Source organism: Acomys minous (assembly GCF_964271855.1).
Source record: "Acomys minous genome assembly, chromosome: 7".
NCBI lineage: Eukaryota > Metazoa > Chordata > Mammalia > Rodentia > Muridae > Acomys > Acomys minous.
In genome coordinates this window covers 38230568-38249660 of record NC_140488.1, presented here as the reverse complement: position 1 = coordinate 38249660, position 19093 = coordinate 38230568, and the positions used below count along the sequence as shown (strand labels likewise).

The following is a 19093-nucleotide window of genomic DNA, read 5'->3' as shown; positions in this document are numbered from 1 at the left end:
ATTAAATTAAAGTGATTATCCTTGCTTACAAGTGCCTGGGCCCACTGAGCCATCCTGCTAGGACTTGAACTTCTGACTTCAAGCATGGTAGGCACATGAGCTACCACTAACTACACTCTCTGTTTGTTTCCAGGTTTCGTTGTTGCCACTAATAAAGGTGCTATAAATGTTTGTGTGTAACTCCTTTTCCACATGTTAGTTTTATTTCGGGGAAATTGTTATAGTTGAATATGAAATGTTTTGTGCAGGCTTATATATTGAGTCCTGGGTGGCCCCTACTTTGGAAACTTTAAGATGTGGGGTCTAGATGGAAGATATAGGTGACCAAGGATGTGTCCTTGGGGGATATATCTTGTACTCTGAGCTTCTCTGTCTCTGATCCTGTCCCGCTGTGAAGTGAGTAGCCTCTGCCATGTCACAATGTTCTGCCTCACTAGAGGCTAAAAACGAAAGGCAAGACTCTGGACTGAGAACCCACTGAAATCTTGAACCAAGACAAGTCCTTCTTCACTTCAGCTGTTTATGTCAGATATTTTGTTAACAAAAAGTCTGGTGCTAAATCTTATTTTCTAGCTCTCTACATTTTTTTTTTAAAGATAAAACGCCAGGTGGTCCAGGCTAGCTTTAAATTCTCCAAGTAGTTGAAGACGATTTGAAGTTTTAATCTTACTGCCTCTACCACCAGAGTGCTCAAATTACAGATGTGGTCTTCTAACTCTGCTGTAGAACATGCTGTGGATTGACCCCAGGAAGCCCATACAAAGCAAACGTTCTGTAAAATAATGAAGCCAGACATGTGGCATATGGCCTTAATCCCAGGACTCAGGCAGGTAGAGCTCTCTAACTTTTAGGTCAAACCTAGTTCATACATGCCTCGAGGCCAGCCAGGGTTATATAGTGAGATACTGTCTCAAAAATAAATAAGTAAATAAATAAATAAATAAATAAATTTACCTCCTTAACTGATATACAGAAAGATAAAAAAAACTCTGCATTTTTATAATGTAGTATATTTGGCACAGGTATATGCCATGTAATATATCAAGATAAACGTACCCATCCTCTCAGCCATTTATCTTGTTGTTTTCCCCATAATATGTACCCTGGATGTGTGTACACTGGTTTGGTGGACCTAAAAGTAATGAGATTCTCTTTCCACTTCTTTCAAAGTACTGGAATTATGTGCATATGATACCTGACTATAATTTATTTACCATTTCTTTATGGCAAATACATTCATATCTTTTATAATTTTTAAATCCTACAATGACGATGTCTCCTTTTTTTGTTTTTCTAGACATGGTTTTTCTGTGTAGTCCTGTCTGCCCTGAACTTGCTTTATAGACCAGGCTGGCCTCGAACTCACAGAGATCTGCTTGCCTCCACCTACCTGAGTGCTGGGATTACAGGTGTGTGCTACCGCTCCCAGGCAAAGATATCTGTTAAAATATACCTCGAGTGCCTTTTGAGTTGCTAAAATTGAAGCTTTTCAAAGGGATGAGACTTTATTTTTGTTGTTGTTTTACAGTACTCAGCAAGGCACCCAGGGTCTTAACCTGCCATACTGATGCTCTACAGCTGAGCTGCAGCCCTAGCCCAGGACAGGAGTTAGGACAAGGTCTCACACTCAAGCACAGGCTGGCCTCAAACTCAGTCTGTCAAGTGCTGGGATTATAGGTGTCAGCTACTACAAACAGCTGGCAGATGCTTTGGTTTAGAATATGTAGCATTTGCTAAATTGTTGATCTTAGTTTTAATTTAAGGAAGTATAAGTGTCACTTATAGATTTTTTAATTGTATATTTTATTTCATTTTTTATGTTTTTGACATAGGCTCATACTCTGTAACCCAGGAAGGCCTGGAACTTACTATGCAATACAAGCTGGCCTGTAACACAGATAATCCTCATGGCTGAGCCTCACCACTCAAATTATAAACACAAGCCAGAGTGACTGCCTATTTCCGTAATTTATAAAGACCACCCAGTGTAACTGCTTATAGGGTTCTCAAACTTCTTGTTGTGCCTTAAGGGAATGGTGGCTTAGTCCATCATTGGCCTCAAACAAATTCACATCTCAAAATAGCAAAATGGGCTATGCTATTAAAGCACCAGAACTTGGGACATTGAAGTTGAGCTGTGTTTGCTGTTCGTGAACAGGAAATCAAAAGTGTTGAAATGAAACCACTTGTGCCCTCCTGTGCTTTCATTATAGATCCTACAAAAATAACACCTTAACAATTACAAAGTGTGTCTGATGATAAGCTGGGTGACTTAAAAGAACACGGGGAAATTTACTGCTAGGTTGGAACAAAGAAAAAAAAAAAACAATGGGGACTGCCAGACTGATTATGGCTGAGGAGCTGAAAAGAAAATGTCACCTTGTTGCTCTGGGGTGAGGGAAGATGAAATACCATCATGCTTTCATTTGTACCCTGCTTTCTCGAGAAAAAGCTTTTATGCTCTTTATATTTAATGATTCTGGGTGGGTGGTGAAAGAACAAAGCCGAATGGCTCATTTTTCCATCCTGTTTTTATTCTCAATTGCCTTTTATTTCATTTAGTAAAAGTTATAACTCGGCCTGTAACTGGAATTAAGGGGTTAGATTTAGAGAGCAGGAACAGAAAAATCTCACTTCAGATGTACTTTTCTGAGTACCTGACAAAATTATTGCTCTGTAATAAAAGCTTCCTTAGCTTATATAGTGTGTGGATCCTAGCGATAACTGTCACAGTGCTGCCTACTGTCATTGGTGTCAGTTATGTGTGTAACTGCTTAGTAGTGCCTACAGCTTCAACAAAACCCATCTTTAACAGAAGACATAATCTGGGAAAGAAAGGGAAGCACAGCAGTTCACATCTGTAGTATGGGGAGAGTTGAGCAAGAAGGATCACAAAATGAAGCCAGGCTGGTGTCTATGGCAAGCTCAAGGCTGACCTGGTAGGCTTCATGATTGAGACTCTGTCTCCAAAAAAAAAAATAATAATAATAAAAATAAGAAAACAACAGTAGGTTTTTTTTTAAAGAGACAACAATATGATATTCATCAAAACAGATATTCAAGGTTTTTTCACATATAATTAATTTGGCGAATATATATCTTTACTTCAGCGCTATCAATTTCTTTATCAGTACAGATGGAGATAGAACCAGAGCCTTGCACATGCTAGCCAACCACACTAACCACTGTGTGGTCCAACCATCCTTTCAATTTTGTCTTTGAAAAATTCACCCTGGAAGGGTTCAGGTGCCCCACAAGGAGACCCTCAAGGCCAGCTCATCTGGGCCCAGGGGGGCCACCATAAACTGTTGCACCAACCAAGGACAATGCATGCAGTAAACCTGGACCCTTGTTCAGATCCAGCCAATGGATGGTGCATTCTCCACAGTTGTGGGAAGAGCAGGTACTGCCTCTGACATGAACTCTGGTCCCCCCAGTTTGATCACTTCCCCTTGATGGGGAGGCACACAGAGGAAGGGGAAGCAGGATATCCGGATGAGACCTGATAGGCTGTGGCCATAGGGTGGGGGAATAGAGAGGAAGAGGGAGGAAGGGTGGGAATAGAGAGATACAAGCTAGGGGACAGCAATCAGGATGTAATCTGAATAACTTATAATAAATTAAATTTTTTTAAAAATTTACCCTGAAAAGCCATGAATTCTAAGAGTCATTGAACCTGGAATAGTCAACCCCAGTGGAGGAACTCTGAGAGGCTAGCTGCTTTCTGATATAACGAGCTGGAAGCCAGCAGAGGATGGTTAGTACTAAAAATGTGGTGTCTAGCAATTGGAGACCATAGAGCGTTCTGACTTGTGGCAAAAATTCATTGTAATGAGATGTGTTTGCCTAGACCAACTTAACAGATTACCAAGTGAAATGCCAGCTGAGCGAATGTGCACGATTCTAATACACTTCTCTAGCAATCTGAGCCAGCCTGGTATTGTGTTGACGGAGTCTGCTCCATCCTCAAAGATACACAATGAAGCTTCTCGGCAAAAAAATCAAATAAATAAAAAATTTTAAGTCATCTCTCGATGTATATATATGAACGGTAAGAACATGTCACCACTTTAGAGGACTGTGGCATTTTTGTGGCCAATCTTAGAGATAAATCTACATTGTGTTCACAGTTCTGGGTTGAGGCAGATTTAACAATGACCATTATGTGTAGAAAATAGCAACCATTGTTTCTGTACTAAACTCTCTGGAGATTAAAAAAAATTAAATGAAGCAAATTAAAGCCTTAATGGTAACACACCGAAGAAGTTAACCAGCAAAGAGTGATTAGAAACAACATAGAAGGACTGTTGAATTAACCCTGGCAAAGGATACCTGAAATGTGTAGAAGGCTATTCTTGCTTAAAGAGTAATTTCAAAAGGATCTATATTCTATTTAAGCTAAGTATTCTTTCTTTTTTTTTAAAGCTTCATCACACACACACACACACACACACACACACACACACACACACACACTTGGATCTTTCAGCTAGTTGTTTTTGTAAAAGCATCAAAAACTATATTCGGAAGAGATACAATGCAGACAGTGCACTGCCAGGTCCTAACAACATGGAATTTGTTTGGTCTGTGCTTTGAAAGTGTGTGTATGTTTGCAAGAATTCCAAGGGAGAGTTGAGCTGACACTGTGCGGTTCTTAAAGCGAATGTCAGCAATACTCTGGATGTTTTATTAGACAAGAGGCCACAAGTTTTTTCTGTGAACTTGACTCTGCAACGGTAGCGGAAGTCAGACTGCATTTCCCATGCAAATATATGTGAAACTTCATGGATGCATTTAACACTTTGAAGCGATTGGCAACATCTGGTAACAAGTGGAAACCGACATCCTAGAAGCTCTGGTTTCGTGTTACCACTTCATCTGAATTAGTCATTTAAAGGGGATTTTATATGCCTTGCTAAGAGCCGACAAGGTTAATGTTGGACTAGGGCATGCAGGCAGGAAATGCTAAAGGCTCTTTCTTTTGAAGATTTCTTTCATTACTCCCTGTGAGGTCAAAAAGCAGTTGTAAAGTTTAGAAACCCAGCGCAGTGATGTCTTGAGAGCTAAATGAGATTTTTCTTTCTTGTGGGGCAAGTTGGGTTTGTTCAGTGCCTACTTGTGTGCCAGGCACTGTCTTAGATGCCAAAATAGATTACTAAAAGAAGTACACCAACACAACCACTGCCATAGACTTTGATCAAGGTTAAGGCTCTAGAAATATTTGAAGTTGTTTAATACTGCTGCTCAGCTTTTTCAAACCACCACCAAGTACATCTGGAGTTCTAGAATATTTTATCTGATTTGAATAGAGATAAATTGACGATTTGTTTGGAATACATGGCCAGAATCCAGAAGCTGATACCGAAAGTCAATATTTTCCTTTTTTGTTTGTTTTGTTTTGTTTTTGATTGTCACTGCTGTGTTTCTTTTGCCAGTGTTACACCTGTTTTGCTCACTAACCAAGGAATGCTATGGGCTTAACTTGTGGATTTACTCCCTAGGATGAGCCTAATTCAATTTTTGTGGATGAGTGAAAGGACAGAATAGGTTCAATGTAATGTATAAATTCATTTAGGAATGTGTCTCTGTCATTTGAAGAGTTATGGAATACTCGAATGTACTTAATAGTCGCCATGGAAAATGAATATATCACTTAGTTATTTTTGCCATGTGAGTAGTGCAAGGGCTGACTCAAAGGACATGACATGATGGTTCCTGTCCTGAAGTAAAATAAGATGACAGAGTGGGGTGGAAAAACCATGTGGTCATGCCCATATTTGCTCACATCCCTTGTTCATTTCCTTTTATAGACTGAAACCAAGGAGAGTTTCGGGTTTTTTGGTGGTTTTTTTTTTTTTGGCTTTTTTTTTATTTTGTTTTTTTTTTTAAGCTTGGTCTTGATATTTTATTTTTCCTACACTTTTTCTTTTATTTCCTTTTAAAATTCCACTTTAATAATTTGCATTTTGCTTAGCTCATATTGTGCTTTGTCATAGTATATGTACTACCTTAGCATAGTCATAGCGGAAGGATGATACCCATTTTTGGAAATCAGGCTTAATACCTGCTTTTCTTGTTTGGTGTCAGATTGGCCTTGAACTCATGATATGAGCAAAGCAAGATTGAATTTGAACTTCTGATCCTTATGCCTCCACTTCTGGTATGTTGAAATTATGGATGTGAATCACCATGCCTGGTTTTGGTGCTGGGTATTGAACCTTGAGTTTCATGTATGCCAAGCAAGCATTTTATCAACTGACCTACATTCTCCCCTGAGTATTAATGTGTTTATAATATTAGTGTATGTGCATAACTATCCTTAAGCCCAGCCCCAGGCTCAATGAAAGACCCTGTCTCAAGGGAATAAGATGAAGTGTGGTAAACCAGAACCCCCAACATCCTCCTCTGGTCATCCCATGTTGTCTTACAGGCATTTAAGCATGTGTACATCACACACATATGTATATATCATGCATGGGCACATACATATACATGGAATTTTTTTAATGAATTGACTGTTCTTGGCTTGAATTGAACATTAAAGTAATTGTTAGTAATGATAAAATTAGAGATTTTAATCCAAACTTGCATTGACATTTCCTTTCTCCATTTCCTCCCTTCCACTACTAAGGATGGAGCCTAGGCTCCATTAATACTTTATCGTCTGTTTTGCTGTTTGTTTCGTTTTTTAACTTTTTTTTTGACAGAGACTTGCAGTGTAGCTCAGGCTAACTTGCTATTTACTAGGTAGCCACACTATGTAGCTATACTATGTAGCCACATTGGCCTGCTTTAGCCTTCTAAATGCTGGGATTACAGAGAGGTGTGAACTACCCTATCTGGCTCAATACATAGGGTTTTATAATGAAGTTGATGCTGTCACTAATTAATAGGATTTCTTAGGCATTGTTCAAATGGTAACATTTAGAAGATCTACATAACTTGGTGGAATGTTCATTTTTCCGGTGATCAATGCATAAACCAAGTAGGGTATTAAAAAAAAAAGTCAAAATGTAACTGAGTCTAAAGAGATTTATTTGAAAAGGCTATCAATACAACTTTTCAATTTGCTTTTTAAAATTATAATTGCTTTTGTAAAAATATGCTACATATGTTAGCATGTGATGGAGTAAATCATGCTTTTTAAATCTTAACATTTTCCCAGCGGTAATTTTAGTATGATGAGTATTACATTGCTTTAATGCGCATATCAGGAAGTGCGTTGTGGATTTCCGGTCCAGAGCCAAAAAGTTGGGGGAAAGCATTCAATTGGTTGGATTTTGCTGTTGTGTCCCCCCATCCCTCACTTCTACTCCTCTCTCCTGTTCCTTCATCTCTTTCCTCCTCCTCCTCTTCCTCCTTCTCCTCTTCCTTCTTTTTAAATCAAAGGCCATCAAGGTAGAAAGGTGGAGAGCATATGCGTTATTTCTTTGTATATTTTTATTAGCTATGAAGAGATACAGATGTCTTAAATCAGACTCTGTCCCATGTGGAGCCCAGTGAGCCGTTTTCTGAGAACTTAGACTCCAACTCAGCTTAGGAGGCTGGGAAAGGAGGATCAATTTAAGGCAAGCCTCTAAGACAATATTCTGTCTGAAATGAAAATGGCTTTGATTTACTTATTTCAACCTTCAGTTTTACTGCATTGAGGACATAATTTAATATACAATTAGAATCCTGGTTCGTTTAAACGAGGTTATTTTATTATTGAAACGGGACTGATAAATCCATGGTAATATGGAGTCATCTCTGGAATGCTGAGAGTAAGGGGGTTTTATTTCTTTATTAATTCTTTGAGGATTTCATACAATTCATCATCTTCATCCCCAACTCTCTCTTTAACCCCTTCCAGATCTAGCCATACCATTGTACATCCCCCAAATGTTTGTCTTATGAAATTAAGATATTTTTCCATCCAATTATTTTCTTTAAATGTGAAAAAAAATTTCAGGGGCTGGAACTGTAGGCCAACATGAAAGCAGTTGCTTGCATTCACAAGGCCATGTTCCTCCCAAATACTGGCCTTACAGGCTTATAGCACCTCATCCTGCTAGTTCTCCTTAATTAGCTTCATAGGAAATTTTTTTTCTTTGATCTTCTTGGCCCTTGAATGGTGTAGATTGGTTCCACCACCTCACATCAAATAAGATGGAAGGTCTTACTGTTGAGGCACTTGACTTTGAGTGGGTTTTTGTTTGTTTGTTTATTTTTGTTGTTTTTTGTTTGTTTTATGATACAGGGTCTCTCTGTGTACCCTTAGCTGTCCTCCATTTGTAGACCAGGCTGGTCTAGAACTCATAGCGATCCACCTGCCTCGGCCTCCCCAAGTGCTGGGATTAAAGGCATGCACCAGCTACCTGGCTTTGACTTTGGTGTTTGGTTTATGGTAGTTGTTCCCCTGCCTTCATTTGGATTGGACCTAGAGCCTCGTTCTACCACTGAGCTATATCCACATCCATTTTATTTTAAAATACTTTTATTTTCTAATTTAAATATTGTAATCATATCCCCCATTCCTTTTTCTTCCCATAACCCTTCTATTGTACCCTACACTTGCTCTCAAATTCGTGGCCTCTTTTTTTTTTTTAATTGTTGTTACATATGTGTATGTTTCTTAATATATAAATATAATCTGGTTGGTCTGCATAATTTGCTTCTATGTATATGATTTCAGGGCTGAACATTGGGTATAAGATAGCCAATTGGTGCTCTCTTCTCTGAGGAAGGATTCTCCTCCCCACCCCGCCCCCAAGCATTCCGAAGGATTCTCCTCCCCACCCCACCCCCAAGCATTCCTTAGTTGATTTTCTTCTTAAGGATTTGTGTGTGCGCATAACTAGGCAGGAATCTGAAGACATGCATGCAGCAAACTGGGTTTCATATTGGTGGGGGAAAAATCATTATATTACCTATTTGTTGAGTAAGCCTAGATTTGAACTGAGCCCAGTGGTATACTATGTACAACTAGTATTTTTAATTTTAATTTTTTAAGATTTATTTGTTTATTATTACAAATAGAGTGCTGTGCCTCCATGTAAACCTGCAGGCATGAGATCTCATTGTAGATGGTTGTGAGCTACCATGTGGTTGCTAGGAATTGAATTCAGGACTTCTGGAAGAACAGTGAGTGCCTTTAACCTCGGAGCCATCTCTCCTACCCCGTACTTTTATTTTTTTAAATATGATTGACCAGATGACTATTTCCTATGCACTAGATAAAAAAATTCATTGGACTAAACATTGAATGTGAAGAGGAAAATATATAATCATCAGAATGCTTGAAACTTTTGGATAGTTTAAGTCAGATTCTAATGGAGATATGAGTTTAGAAGAGAGAATATTTTCAAATAACTATCATTGTAGTTGCACAAACGAAATCATCTATAAATACAAAAAGTGTGTGTGTATGGTGTGGTGTGTGTGTGTGTGTGTGTGTGTGAGAGAGAGAGAGAGAGAGAGAGAGAGAGAGAGAGAGAGAGAGGAGAGAGAGAGAGAGAGAGAGAGAGGGAGAGAGAGAGAGAGAGAGAGAGAGAGAGAGAGAGAGAGAGAGAGAGAGAGAGAGAGAGAATGTGTGTACCCATGAGTTCAGTGCCCCAAGAAGACATTGGATCCCCCAGAGTTAGAATTACAGACCTACATGGGTGCTGAGAACCAATGGAGTCCTTAGAAAGAGCAGCAAATGTTCTTAACTTCTGAACCATCTCACCAGCCCCCTCAAGCTCATTATTTTGAGACAAGATCATATTGTCCAGGCTGGCACAACCCTGTGATCCTCATGCCTCATTAGCCCTCGGTCCCTGCATGCCTAACTTCATCCTCAAAAGCTAGGATTAGAGGCATGAGCTACCGCATACAGCTTCTATTATCTTTGTGGTTTTTGTTGTTAAGGTTGTTGTTGTTTTGTTTGTGTACAGACCTTTTGTAACACTTGGGGTTGAATCGAGGACCTATATATGTATTAGACAACTTCTCTATTACTAAGAAGAGAGGCTTTTATTTTGAAGTAACGTCTTCAATAAGTTACCCAAGCTATCTTGCACCTACTCCATATCCTATGCAGGCTTTGAATTTGCCATCTTCTGCCTCAGCCTCCCCAATAGCTATGATTAGAGACCACAACCACTAAGTGAAGTTTTGATTGTCTTTTAACATTCTATCATATGCTTTACAACTAAGCAGATATGGAAGCAATGTAAAGTGTTTACATTCCAAATTCCAAGGCTCTGGTCAAGTCTGTAGAAGACAAAGTGAATCAGGATATGGGCTAACTGTTCATAAGGCAGCTTGTACTTGTGGAGTTTGGAATCCCAGAATGCTGACATTAAACTGTGGTTTACGCCTTGCTTTTTTTTTCCTCCAAGGGTGAAAAAAATTACAGAAGCGTGTGTATCGCTCCGTGTAAATCACTCATGTAGCATGGACAAGACCCTAGAGTACATCCTGTGCACAGATCCACTTGACTGTTAAAACTGACCTGTCCATGCACCAGGAAGATTGTGGGCCGAACGCTGCTTCTGAGATACGTTTTTGAAATATTCCAATATGGCACCAAATTACAGTAGTATAGTCATCTCCTGCATAGTATACTGTCGCCTGTTTTATATGGTAGAGCTCTGTTAATGAATGCTTCTCTTACTGTGCTACCTTTTAAGTCACAAAAAAAATGGGTAATATCTTATTTCTTGAAAGGAACTAGATCACTGTATTGAAGTGTGTCAGTAAGCAGAGCGGGAGAGGCCTCCAAGGTACCAGTCACACACACAAAAGATCCATAGCAGTGGAAGTGGTAAGGGAGCATGACGGTTTGAGTGAAAATCGGAAAGGGTTTATCAGTGCGGTCTAGATTTTGTACTCTAGCTACACATTGCTCTGCTATGCATATGAAACTCTTGTGACGTTATTGGGTGTGCCTCTTATTCTTATTTTTTCTTTCCACCCTGAGGGGGGGCGGTGTGTGTGAACCGTCTTGTTTTGACTGTAAGATCTGAGAGACAATTGACACACACTGCCCATTCATCGTGATGCACTGGGAGTGGAGTAGGAAACTTGTTTTCATTCTGTTGTCTGCTTGTAAAAACATAAAGCTCATTATTCACCCCTAGCCGCCATCTTCTATTCCCAAGCCAATGTTCATTAGCCATAGTAAAAACAGGTTCTAGCCACAGTCACAGGCACGGGCACATGCAAACACAGACACATTCACCACCACCCAACTCTTCTAAAACCACCCCCTTTCGGATGGTGAGTGGGAAAACAGCTTACAAAGTGAGCCACAGACCAAGAAATAAAACTAAAAACTAAACACTTGATTGCACTATCGCTACTGAAGAAGTTTCTTGGGGGAGGGGGCAGTAGTTTTCCAGACAGGGTCTCTCTGTGTAGTCTTGACTGTCCTGGACTCACTTTGTAGACCAGGCTGGCCTTGAACTCACAGAGATCAACCTGCCTCTGCCTCCCGAGTGCTGGGATTAAAGGCGTGCGCCACGACTGCCTGGCAATCTGAAGAAGTTTCTTTTAAGAAACATGAGGGCTTGGGGGTTTTGGTGTTTCCTTTTTAGATTTTCATTTTTCTTTTTTTGAGATTTATTTTGTTTTGTTTTATTTGATTTGGGTTTGTTTTTTGTTTGTTTGTTTTGTTTTGTTTTGTTGTCTTTGTTGTTTTATTTTTTTGTTTTTTGAGACAGGGTTTCTCTGTAACAGCCCTGGCTGTCCTAGTCTCACTCTGTAGACCAGGCTGGCTTTGCACTCACGGAGATCTGCTTGCCTCTGCCTCCCCAAGTCCTGGTATTACAGGCATGTGCCACTGTGCCTGGCTGGATTTTCGATATTTTCGTGCTTGGGGATTGAACAGAAGGCCTCTTGAATGCTCAGTAGAAGAAAGATTAAGAACATTCGAGTTTGAAAAGGTAGAAATATATACATTTACATTTACCTATGACCAAAGAAGTCAGGGATACATTTTTTGTTTTGTTTTGGATTTTGTTGAGACAAGGTTTCTCTGTGTAACTTTGACTGTCCTGGATCTACATCTGTAGACGAGGCTGGCCTTGAACTTAGAGATCCATCAGCTTTTGCCTCCCAATTGCTGAGATTAAAAGTGTGTGCTGCAACTGCCTGGTAGGGTTATACTATCAGCCTTTTAGAGCCCTCTGTAAAAGAGAAAGGAAAATGTCTTCTCAAGGAGCACTTCGTTAGTTTAAAACATTAAATTACCCGGTGGTGATCTCGAACATCTGAAAAGGATGGGTTATATAGCACTTGGGACAGACCCAGCTAAGTGGTTTGAAGCAACAAGTATGGCTGAAGAATGGCTCCTGCTGGGAAAACCCAGCATTTCTGACATGACACTGCTGTCTCCTTACCCGAGGCAGTTGTGTCTCCCTAGCATTCTTTACCTGCAAAATACACAACAACCCCTGCATAGGTATCTGTCTTCCATTTAGTACCAGCAGCTTTGTAGGTCCTCCAGCAGTGCTATATAACCTGACAGGCTGTGGGGAAACATAGGCTTATTTTGCAAATGGAGAATTTGAAAAGTTGAGAAATTCATGTAGTGAGTCAGCAATTGAGATTGATGAATATGTCCCCTGGCTTCTCCTGTGCCCACCCAGCTCTTCTGGGTTGTGTTGCATTTTCGGCATTTCATATGGACTTTGGTGGTCGGCATAATGCATTGAAGCACATCCATTAAGGCAATGAAGTGGAATCTAGTATTGGTTGGCAAGGAGACGTGATGAGGACAGAACACTGTCTGCTTCTTAATGAGAACTATCTAGTGATGGTTCCTCTTCACAAGTGAATGCACTGTGACTCACATCTGTGTGCTGAGAAGTTGTTTTATCTTATTTGGAAAGATCCAGAGACTCTGCTATCTCGTTTTATTTCCTCATAAAGTAGACAGAGCAAATGTTAGTAAGCAGGTGTTCCCAGGGCCCATGGCAGCAGTGCCTGAACACCATGCCAGATGCTTCCATCTTCCCAGGCAGCCTTTAAAAGAGAAGTAGAAGTAAGCTCCGTTTTTACAGAGACGTTAAGTGCCTTGTGAAAGGTCACAAAAACTTCAAGACTGTCAGACTTCTAAAGCCCCCACATTTCCATTCCATTCTTCTCAGGTTATTGACTTGCACTGAGTCTATTGAAATGGTGTGCTGAGCCTAGCCAGTACTACTGTTTGTTTGTTTTGTGGGGAGGGTCATCTTGCCATTCAGTGATTCCATTGCTAGAACAGGTAAGAAGAACTTTAATAGGGGCATCTGTCCATATCTAGTGATTACCATGATATACACTTACTGGAATACACAAAATAAATTAAAATGTTCTTCACTGTAAGAAGTAGATACTGAAATATAGAGTAGTTCATTTTTTATTATCATTATTGTCATTGTTGCTTTGGTTTTTCCAACACAGGGTTTCTCTGTGTAGCCCTGGATGTCCTTTGTTTGTTTGTTTGGTTGGTTGGTTTGATTTTTTTTAGAGACAGGGTTTCTCTATGTAACAGCTCTGGCTGTCGTGGAACTCCCACTGTAGACCAGGTTGGCCTCAAACTCACAGAGATCCATCTGCCTCTGTGTCCCAGAGTGCTGGGGCTTAAAAGCATGTGCCACTATGCCCAGTGAGGATTTCACATTATTATTGTCATTTATAATGTTAGAGATGGAATCTGGGGCCCTTTGCATACTGGGCCTGGGCAGTGTGTAAGCCCAAGCCCTAGCTCCAGCCCAAAATGCATATGGTTGTCATCATAAGCTGGGGTGTCATCAAGGCTGGGAAACCCAGACGGAGGAGTTTAAACAGTTGGCCTTATAACACCTAAAACTATTAAAATATGGGGCTTGGATGGATTCACACCTCGTCTGACTTCAGCATGGTTTCTAAGATGGCACAGCCTTTTCGACAGAACAGTTCTCAGTTTAGCAAGCGTTGGCTTACGTCCGGTGTGCTATGCTAGTGTCAAGAGTTTACAGTTCCAAGAGAAACCAAAGTGAAATAAATGTGCACTAGCTAGAATCTGGAGTATAAATGTTGTATGTGCGCTGGGATGAATAATAGAAGACGTAAGTGTACTGAGATAGTTAATTTGCCTTTCCAAGTAATGTACTTGACCGTGGATGAGTGGCTGGGACACTGGGGAGAAGCTGTTCTTTGTGTTCTAAAATAAGAAGGTTACTTGGCTACTGCTCACACTCTAAATAGGTATATGGGTTGTAGCTGTTTGACCTGAACCAACTTGAAATTCCCTTGGTTCCCTGTCTGGTTTTAAAAGCGGAGCCAAAATGAAAGCATAAAGTTTCCTCTGAAAGTTGTGCTTAAGTTCAGATTTAGTCAACCTCTGGCAAAGAACTGCAAGGCAGCCAGGAAGGAGATCCGTAAGTATTGTATCATTCCTTTGTCAGGAAGTGTTGTGACTTGCTCTTTAAGATGCAATTGTAAGAAGAATGTTGGGTTTCCAGATTTCAAGTTCTGGGCGTGGGAGACAGTCCTATTAGAGCTTCCAGAAAAGAAACAGCTCTGCTCCCGTCGGAAGGGTAACTATGTTAATATTATTTTTGTAGGTGCTAACTTTTAGATTACTGAGTATCTAAGCCAAGATTGACTTGGTGAAAAGGTGGGATTCTTTCTTTTCTGTTTAGGCGAAACTTTGAGTCACTTTTAAAGTCCCGATTGTTTAAGTAGAAGTCAGACTTGTTGTAAGAAAAATTTTAAGCTAAGAATTTAACCTCTTGTATGTATAGTCTGGTGTTTTCTCTTCTTTTTCAGTGTTGGGAATGTTCTAGGAGTTTTGTTCTCTCTTTAAAAAAATAGGTTTGAAGTCCTATTTACATAATCTTTACATGTCAAGTTAGATGCCTCAAAGTTGAGTTGATAGAAATTATTATCTGTGGCTTTCTGGGTGGAAGGGAAAAGAGACCGGATTTGAAATGCCTTTGATCCCTGTTAAGGGATGTCTTTTTTAAAAATTATATAACACGGATGGGTGGCGTGTTATGCTAGAACACGTCATGATTAGATGAGTATCTCTACTCTCACAAACTGGCTTGTGTCAAACAGTTGCCGTGGCATTTACAGTTCTAAATATACATGACTTAGACAGTGTTGCAGTAACGCAGCTGTGAGGGGGACTGCCAGCGCTCATCTTGCCAGCAGGGTTTTCAGTCACACACAGCAGAGGATCTCGGACTCTGTTGCTGGGAAGGAAGAGGGAGCTGGAATTGTGTATCCAGTAACTTCTGATAAAAAATAGTATCTTAATTTTGAGTTGAAACATGTTAGGTATTCTGATCTTACACATACATATGTACGTGCACACATCCCTGAAGGTTACCCTTGACGTCTTAAATATGTTAATTTTTATAGGACAGGAAGCTGAGCGACCCCTCAGGTATGAAGGGCCATTCATTTCAGGAGCAAGCAGCAGCATTCTTTTTACACAGTTTGTAGGGGATATAAAACTTGGGAGGGGAAACACAAAAAGCATAAAAGCTTTCAAAAGAGATGTGTCCTATTTTACACCAAGAAATTAGCTTGGTGTACATGTAAGGGTAAGAAAGTGGTGATATGAGTTGTCTCTTTATTTTTATTTTATTTTATTGTGATTTAATATTACATTGTTTCCCCTGTCTCTTTCCTCCCCCTAGGCTGAGTCTTTTGAGTCTGACATATTTAAATCATTATTACGACTTGCATTAAAAACCTATAAAACTTTTGCGCATAAAACATTTAAGGAATGTCTTCAATGTAGGTTAAATTGAACATTGCTATTATTAGAAAATGTAGTGACATATTTTTAACTAGCCACTGCTTTTAGATCTTATCTGTGTTTATTAAGCACCAAGGGGGAAGGAAAACTTTTACTTAAAATGGAAGCATTTGATAGTCCCTCAGGAAATGACACAGAGTTGGGCACCCTTTGGGATTCGAGTGACTCATACACATTGGTACGGAAAGTGATCAATTACAATCTATCTTATACTGTTCTATAATAGAGTCCAAATACTTTCAGAAGAGGCATTTGTTTCTTAACAGAAATGTAGTAGTGAAATGATGGGGTGTGTGAAGGTAGATTGGAAATAATCCCGGTTAGAGAGGCAAGGAAAAGGGGGAGGGGTGGGGCTGAAGAAACAGTGGACACATTCATGGGTAAGTCCTGATAAATGTAGTACCTGCTGGGTTTGTGGATGGTGAATATATGATTTCATCCTGTTTGTATATATTGAAAACACTAATAGCATAAAACTTGAAGTATAATTAGTCAATTGTGAGCGTAGCTATATTTCCTTTTAAACATTCAGTTTTACCTATGAATGGCAAGCCTGTCAAAGCATGTCATATTAGAAAGGTGAAATGTGCTGTGTGTATGCTCAAAGGCAGCAAGGACTGTTTCTAAAGCTCTTTCTCTTTGACTTTCAGTTACATTTGAAACATAGGTTGCAAACATCTTGAACAATTTTGTAGTATCTTGAAGTATGAAACCAGAGTAAATAAGTAAAACTTGGTCACAGGCCAATCGCACGTGAAGAATGGGAGTTATTTATGTTCCCAGTTTTTCCCACAGTTTTCTCTAATAATGCTTGCAACTTGGCTTAATCATTCATTCATTCATCTATTGGTGCTGAGGATTGAACCCATCATACGCTTAAGAAACACTCTGCCACTAACCTACACCATGAATCTGGCTAGTTTAGCATTGTGCGTGTTTGAGGTGGTTTTGTTTACTTTTTTAAGGCAAGGTTTCTTTTTTTCCTTTCCTTTTCTTTCTTTCTTTCTTTTTCTTTTTCGTTTGTTTTTTGAGACTGGATAGGATTTCTCTGTGTATCCTTGGCTGTCCTGGACTCACTTTGTAGACAAGGCTGGCCTCGAACTCACAGAGATCCACCTGCCTCTGCCTCCCAGAGTGTTGGGTTTACAGGTGTGCAACACTACATCCCACTAGACAGGGTTTCTATCCTTGAACTTCCTGCATAGCCCAGGATGGCCTGGGACTCACAGTTCTCCTGCCTCACATGCCCAAGTTCTGTAATTGTAGGCAGTGCTATGCTCAGCTCAAGACTATGCATGTTGGAACCCACTTGGCGTGACTAAATGGACAGACTTCCTGTTAGGTAGGTAGGTCTGCTCACTCACTGTACTCACTCCAGTCAATGCTCATTTATCCAACCAGCATTTGGTGTGTATTTGTTGTGACCCAAGATAAAAATCATATGTGATACTCTCACTGTTTCTGAGGAACCCACAGATGAGTGGAAGAAACAGAGAAGGCAGAAGGTAGTCGCCATACTGTGGAATTTAGGGAGAGGGCTACCAGATAGCAACTATGATCTAGTGATGCATCTCCTTTAAAAATATCCAAACAGAACTTTTGTGGTCTGGGCATGGGATTCTGTATCTGTAATCACAGTGTTTAGGAAGCAGAGGCAAGAGAATCAGGAGTTTGAGGCCAACCTAGGTATCTCAAAATGAAACAAAAATTTAGGGTGGCTTAACTCGTTGCCGGTATTAAAGAGGTAGACAGTGAACAAAGATAGTTTATATTAAATCTGTACATGAGATTAAAAAAAAAACTTTTTGCTCCTTTATTCTTCTCAGAAACCTTTAAAGGCAATCTGTACATCTGCAGGGGTCATGAAGCAACACATACAAAAGGGAGCAACATCTTTACATTTCACAGAAAATCGGTATTTAAGTCTCCTTAAACGTTGTTGGTTAAAGTGCTAGTTAAAGGAAGCAAGCTCTTGGGACAGAGGCAAGGGTAGAGGAATCTGAAAGCAGCAGTCTTCCAGAGTGTATCAGTTGATTAGGAATTGAAAGCATATTTTGCCAAAGGAGTAAAAGACTTGCTTTTGTTAAATTTTAATCATTTGTGGCTGGAAAGGTGGCTCAGTGGTTAAGAGCCCTGGCTGCTCTTCCAAAGGACCTTGGTTCAGTTCCCAGCACCTATGTGGCTGCTCTAACCATCTGTAACTCCAGTTCCGTGGAACTGATCCCCTCTCCTGGCCTCTGTGGGCACTGCATACACAGACATACACTCAGGTAAAACACCCATGCTCAAAATAAAATTAAAAGTAATTAATTTTAAAAATAGGTATCTATTCTTATTATGTGTATATGTGCACATTTTGCTTGCACGTATGTATATGCGCCGCAGGCAGCAAGTGCTTTTGGAAGACAGAAGAGGTTTTGAAATCCCCTGGAAGTAGAAATACAAACAGATATGATCTGCCATGGGGTGCTGGGAACCAAACCTGGGTCCTTTACAAAAGGTTCAGTGTTCTTAACTGCTGAGTCGTATCTCCAGTATCAAGTAATAAGACTTTTCAGATTATTTCACAAGTGTCTTTCAAGTCTTACCTTGAATTATTTGCCCTATTTTTTTATACTGTCATTCATGTGTTGTTTGTTTCCCCAGCCCTTCTCTGCTTTTTTATTTTCAAACATAATCTAGCTAATTAACCCTGGTCTGTGTTGAATTTTAGAATCCTCTAGCCTCAGTCTCCCAAGTGCATGGTGAGATTATAATGCTGCTCCACAAGGCCAAGCCTATGTTACTTTAACTAGAATGAACCAATAAGAGGGGCTGGAAAGTGCTTCAGTGATTAAGAACACATATTGCTCTTACAGAGAACATGCATTCTATTTTCAGCACCCACCTTAGGCAGCTCCCCAGTGCCTGTAACTCCCAGTGCCATGTCCTCTGTCTTCCATGCACACATATACACACACACGCACACGCATTTAAAAGAATGAACCAAGAATGTTTGCTACATATTTCCACATTCATGTTCTTTCTACAAGTGTCTTTATTTTCCAGATTCTAATTCATTGCAACCCAGAAAACATATATAGCTCTACCAAAAGCTCAAATGCTACTGGTTTTGTAAAGAGTATTCTCTGATTAGTTTTATAGTTTATGGCTGAAATGTCAAAAAAAATTCACCAGAAGAGGTAGACCTGAAACATAACTGTACTAAGTAAAGACTGCTGTATATGTTTTTTCCTTCACATTGACTATAAAAAGACAATTGGACATTGGCTATAAAATCAATTGGCAGGAGCAAGTGCAGTTGTAAACAGTTTTAATCCCAACACTTGAGAGGCA

General features: G+C 39.8%; 1 protein-coding gene across 4 annotated transcripts in view; it reads left to right on the top strand.

Annotated features, from left to right (window-relative positions):
• The window catches only part of PLS3 (plastin 3), an 85907-nt gene that overhangs the window by 19764 nt on the left and 47050 nt on the right, over positions 1-19093 (top strand). The window contains exon 1 of one of the 4 annotated variants that reach the window (XM_084788774.1): positions 14444-14525. The exons of 2 other annotated variants lie outside the window; for them this stretch is intronic. The gene's annotated coding sequence lies outside the window, so the exon portion shown is untranslated. Of the gene's footprint in view, positions 1-14443; positions 14526-19093 lie in introns of those variants that run through there. One more of the 4 variants, XM_084788775.1, reaches the window with a different exon arrangement.